This window comes from Bombina bombina, chromosome 4 (genome assembly GCF_027579735.1).
Source record: "Bombina bombina isolate aBomBom1 chromosome 4, aBomBom1.pri, whole genome shotgun sequence".
Taxonomy (NCBI): domain Eukaryota; kingdom Metazoa; phylum Chordata; class Amphibia; order Anura; family Bombinatoridae; genus Bombina; species Bombina bombina.
Window position 1 is genome coordinate 824,413,926 of NC_069502.1, and position 6,000 is coordinate 824,419,925.

Consider the following 6,000-nt stretch of genomic DNA (forward strand, 5'->3'; position numbering starts at 1 on the left):
TATAACTTAGGTTAGGATTTATTTTACAGGTAATTTTGTAATTATTTTAACTAGGTAGCTATTAAACAGCAAATATCTATTTAATAGCTATTGTACCTAGTTAAAATAAATACGAAGTTGCCTGTAAAATAAATATAAATGCTAAAATAGCTACAATGTAACTATTAGTTATATTGTAGCTATATTAGGGTTTATTTTACAGGTAAGTCTTTAGTTTTATATAGGATTCATTTATTTAGTTAATTTAATGATAGTGTAGTGTTAGGTGTAATTGTAACTTAGGTTATGATTTATTTTACAGGTAAATTTGTATTTATTTTAGCTAGGTAGTTATTAAATAGTTATTAACTATTTAATAACTATTGTACCTAGTTAAAATAAATACAAAGTTGCCTGTAAAATAAATATAAATCCTAAAATAGCTACAATGTAACTATTAGTTATATTGTAGCTATATTAATAGCTAGTAGGGGGCTTAGATTAGGTGTAATTAGTTTAAAATTATTGTAATATTTTATTATTTTTGGTAATTTAGTGTTTGCTTGTATTTTGGTACTTGTATGATGGATGGAAGACCTCTTCTTGCCCAGCTTGGATGAAGACTTCTGCCGGTCTGGATGTCCTCTTCTGCCCCATCGGATGAAGACTTCGGCCCGGCTGGGTGAACACGACTCAAGGTAGGGAGATCTTCAGGGGGGTAGTGTTAGGTTTATTTAAGGGGGGTTTGGGTTAGAGTAGGGGTATGTGGGTGGTGGGTTGTAATGTGGGGGGGGGATTGTGGTTTTTTTTTACAGGCAAAAGAGCTGTTTTCTTTGGGGCATGCCCCGCAAAGGGCCCTGTTCAGGGATGGTAAGGTAATAGAGCTGTTAACTTTTGTAATTTAGTATAGGGTAGGGCATTTTTTTTATTTTGGGGGGCTTTGTTATTTTATTAGGGGGCTTAGATTAGGTGTAATTAGTTTAAAATTCTTGTAATATTTTTTTATTTTTTGTAATTTAGTGGGGGGGTTTTTTTGTAATTTAGTGGGGGGGTTTTGTACTTTAGTTTATTTAATTGTAGATAATTGTAGGTACTTGTAGTTAATTTATTTAATGATAGTGTAGTGTTAGGTTTAATTGTAACTTAGGTTAGGATTTATTTTACAGGTAATTTTGTAATTATTTTAACTAGGTAGCTATTAATTAGTCAATAACTATTTAATAGCTATTGTACCTAGTTAAAATAAATACAAAGTTGCCTGTAAAATAAATATAAATGCTAAAATAGCTACAATGTAACTATTAGTTATATTGCAGCTATATTAGGGTTTATTTTACAGGTAAGTATTTAGTTTTAAATATGATTCATTTATTTAATTAATTAAATGATAGTGTAGTGTTAGGTGTAATTGTAACTTAGGTTAGGATTTATTTTACAGGTAAATTTGTATTTATTTTAGCTAGGTAGTTATTAAATAGTTATTAACTATTTAATAACTATTGTACCTAGTTAAAATAAATACAAAGTTGCCTGTAAAATAAAAATAAATCCTAAAATAGCTACAATGTAACTATTAGTTATATTGCAGCTATCTTAGGGTTTATTTTACAGGTAAGTCTTTAGTTTTAAATAGGATTCATTTATTTAACTATAGTAAACTTATCTCGTTTTATTTAAATTATATTTACGTTAGGGGGTGTTAGTGTTAGGGTTAGACTTAGGTTTAGGGGTTAATAACCTTATTATAGTAGCGGCGATGTTGGGGGCAGGAGATTAGGGGTTAATAATTGAAGGTAGGTGGCGGCGATGTTAGGGAGGGCAGATTAGGGGTTAATAAAATGTATTATAGTGTTTGCGAGGCGGGAGTGCGGCGGTTTAGGGGTTAATACATTTATTATAGTGGCGGCGATTTGCGGTCGGCAGATTAGGGGTTAATACTTGTAGTTAGATTTGCAGCGACGTTGGGGGGGGCAGATTAGGGGTTAATAACTATAATGTAGGGGTCGGCGGTGTTAGGGACACCAGATTAGGGGTTAATAGCTATAATGTAGGCGGCGGCGATATCGGGTCGGCAGATTAGGGGTTAATACTTGTAGTTAGATTGCGGCGACGTTGGGGGGGCAGATTAGGGGTTAATAACTATAATGTAGGGGTCGGCGGTGTTAGGGGTTAATAGCTATAATGTAGGCGGCGATATCGGGTCGGCAGATTAGGGGTTAATACTTGTAGTTAGATTGCGGCAACGTTGGGGGTGCAGATTAGGGGTTAATAACTATAATGTAGGGGTCAGCGGTGTTAGGGACAGCAGATTAGGGGTTAATAGCTATAATGTAGGTGGCGGCGATATTCGGTCGGCAAATTAGGGGTTAATAAAATAATGCAGGTGTCAGCGATAGCGGGGGCGGCAGATTAGGGGTTAATAAGTGTTAGATTAGGGGTGTTTATAGACTCGGGGTACATGTTAGGGTGTTAGGTGCAGACTTAGTGTTTCCCCATAGGAAACAATGGGGCTGCGGTGTTAGTTTTTTTCCAGCCGAAACTTCCATTGTTTCCTATGGGGAAATGCCGAATTTTACCGAGCTAATTCGGATTTATTCGGAGATACGGCAGCTATTTCGGATTCATTCGGTAGATTCGGAAGTATTTTAATTCGGAAATCTGAATCGATCCGAATCTCCGAATTTACCGAATTTTCCAAATTTCCGAATAAATCCGAAACGAACCGCACATGTCTATCTAATATATAACTTGTAGGTAGGTAGCTCTGCAGCTGTTAGAAAATATACAACTTGAAGTAATAGTTTAATAGTTTGGTGGTTGTTATCTAATATATAACTTGTAGGTAGGTAGCTCTGCAGCTGTTAGAAAATATACAACTAGAAGTAATAGTTTAATAGTTTTGCGGTTGTTATCTAATATATAACTTGTAGGTAGGTAGCTCTGCAGCTGTTAGAAAATATACAACTTGAAGTAATAGTTAAATAGTTTTGCGGTTGTTATCTAATATATAACTTGTAGGTAGGTAGCTCTGCAGCTGTTAGAAAATATACAACTGAACTTGAAGTAATAGTTTGATAGTTTTGCGGTTGTTATCTAATATATAACTTGTAGGTAGGTAGCTCTGCAGCTGTTAGAAAATATACAACTTGAAGTAATAGTTAAATAGTTTTGCGGTTATTATCTAATATATAACTTGTAGGTAAGTAGCTCTGCAGCTGTTAGAAAATATACAACACTAGTAGGCAAGGCAAGTAGTTTTGCAGTGCCGGATGTTATAAAATATATTGCAGCTGTTAGAAAATATCAACTAGAACTAATAGGTAATATCTTATAATAATTATAATAATATAGCTCACTACAGATAAAATATAAAATGTTAAATATGCAGGTTTACTGCCTAATTTTAGTATCAGCAGCAGCACAGCAGTTAACTGCTTTTTTTTTTTTTTTTAAACTTTTACCTTTTTTTGCAAAACTTCTAATTGCAATCTGCTAATTAATTAATCTGCTAAAATACTTAAATGTATTAATGGTAAGCAACCATGACAGCCGTCAACGGTCAACAACTAGTATCAGCAGCAGCACAGCAGTTAACTGTTTTGGTTTTTTTTAAAAACTTTTACCTTTTTTTGCAAAACTTCTAATTGCAATCTGCTAATTAATTAATCTGCTAAAATACTTAAATGTATTAATGGTAAGCAACCGTGACAGCCGTCAATGGTCAACAACTAGTATCAGCAGCAGCACAGCAGTTAACTGCTTTTTTTTTTTTTTAAACTTTTACCTTTTTTTTGCAAAACTTATAATTGCAATCTGCTAATTAATTAATCTGTTAAAATACTTAAATGTATTAATGGTAAGCAACTGTGACAGCCGTCAACGGTCAACAACTTGTATCAGCAGCAGCATAGCAGTTAACTGCTTTTTAAAAAAAAACAAAAAACTTTTACCTTTTTTTTGCAAAACTTCTAATTGCAATCTGCTAATTAATTAATCTGCTAAAATACTTAAATATATTAATGGTAAGCAACCGTGACAGCCGTCAACGGTCAACAACTAATATCAGCAGCACAGCAGTTAACTGCTTTTTTTTTTTAACTTTTACATTTTTTTGCAAAACTTCTAATTGCAATCTGCTAATTAATTAATCTGCTAAAATACTTAAATGTATTAATGGTAAGCAACTGTGACAGCCATCAACAGTCAACAACTAGTATCAGCAGCAGCACAGCACTTAACTGCTTTTTTTTTTTAACTTTTACCTTTTTTTGCAAAACTTCTAATTGCAATCCGCTAATTAATTAATCTGCTAAAATACTTAAATGTATTAATGGTAAGCAACCGTGACAGACGTCAACAGTCAACAACTAGTATAAGCAGCAGCACAGCAGTTAACTGCTTTTTTTTTTTTTTTAAACTTTTACCTTTTTTTGCAAAACTTCTAATTGCAATCTGCTAATTAATTAATCTTCTAAAATACTTAAATGTGTTAATGGTAAGCAACCTTGACAGCCGTCAATGGTCAACAACTAGTATCAGCAGCAGCACAGCAGTTAACTGCTTTTATTTAAAAAACAAAAAACTTTTACCTTTTTTTGCAAAACTTCTAATTGCAATCTGATAATTAATTAATCTGCTAAAATACTTAAATTTATTAATGGTAAGGAACAGTGACAGCCGTCAACGGTCAACAACTAGTATCAGCAGCAGCACAGTAGTTAACTGCTTTTTTTTTAAACTTTTTTTTTTTGCAAAACTTCTAATTGCAATCTGATAAAATCTGCTAAAAAATATAATTTTATTATTCCCAAATTACTCCACTAAAGAACTCCCTACCTAAGTACTCTAATCTGATTGTATCTGTTTTTTTTTAAATAAAGATAAAAATGAACTTTTTTTTCTCACACACTGTCCACTGACACTGTCTAATCTGTCTGTTCTCTCTCTGTCTCAACTTGTCAAGAAGTGTAAAAGTTTAACTAAACTAATAAGCTGCAGGCCTGCAGCAAAATATTTTTTTTAGGCCAGAACAAAATCTTCCTCGGACCTCCCTACCCTTCCCTATCTAATCTAACTCTGAGAGTCACAGACTCTGTCAAGCAGCAGTAACCAGGAGGACCTAGCAGTAGAATTGTCTTATTCAGGTTTTTTTTAAACACACAACAAGAAGAGAGGCAAGTTGCACACAGAGTTCTTAAACAAGGCTCCTATCGGCTCAACGGCTATCTCCTCAATGCGATTTTCGTGCCATTGAGGGGGAGGAACCTTGTGGGGGCCGTCACGTGTACGCAACAGCATATCAGAGGCGAGCTCAGGCAGACTGTGGGAGGAGGCAGAGCACAGGCTGAAGTCAATTGCACACTTCAGCCTGTGCGATTAAGGCTCTATTAGAAATGCCGGGCTGGGAGGAGCTACGCCTGCACAGTGATGCATAGAGATCACTGTGCAGGATAGGGGCTCTCTCTATCGCACGTGCGAACAGGTTTAGGATAGGAGGTCAGGTGACGATGTGTGCGCACAGTAGAGACAGTGGCCGCAGTGCCTGGTCGGGTCAGGAGAGCTCAGAGGAGGAGTGAGAAGTGACTGACACAGTGTGGGTCTGGTGACATCAGCTGAGCAATCCTACTCTCTGCAGCACTTACTCTGCTCTGGCTCTGCTCTGTCGTCCGGCGTCCGCCCGGTCCTAGCTTCCTCCTGCTTACAGTTAAATACATAAAAAAATACATACACAGCCTGGTAACTTTACCTACACTACAGATGGACTAGTAGTAATGAAATGATTATGTATATTATATTATTAACACAATTATAATAATAATAAAAAATAAAATTATATTTATTTTTTTTTGCTCATTTTTTTTTTTGCTCAATTTTTTTCCTCCTTGTCCCTGGGGGTTCACGTGCGACAGTGCACAAATGGAGGAGCCTCCACTGATTGTGATTCTCTCCCACATATGCTGACTTCTATAAAGCAGTATAGCATTGTGGTTCCTTCCCAAAAATTGTCAGCTGTAATCTGTT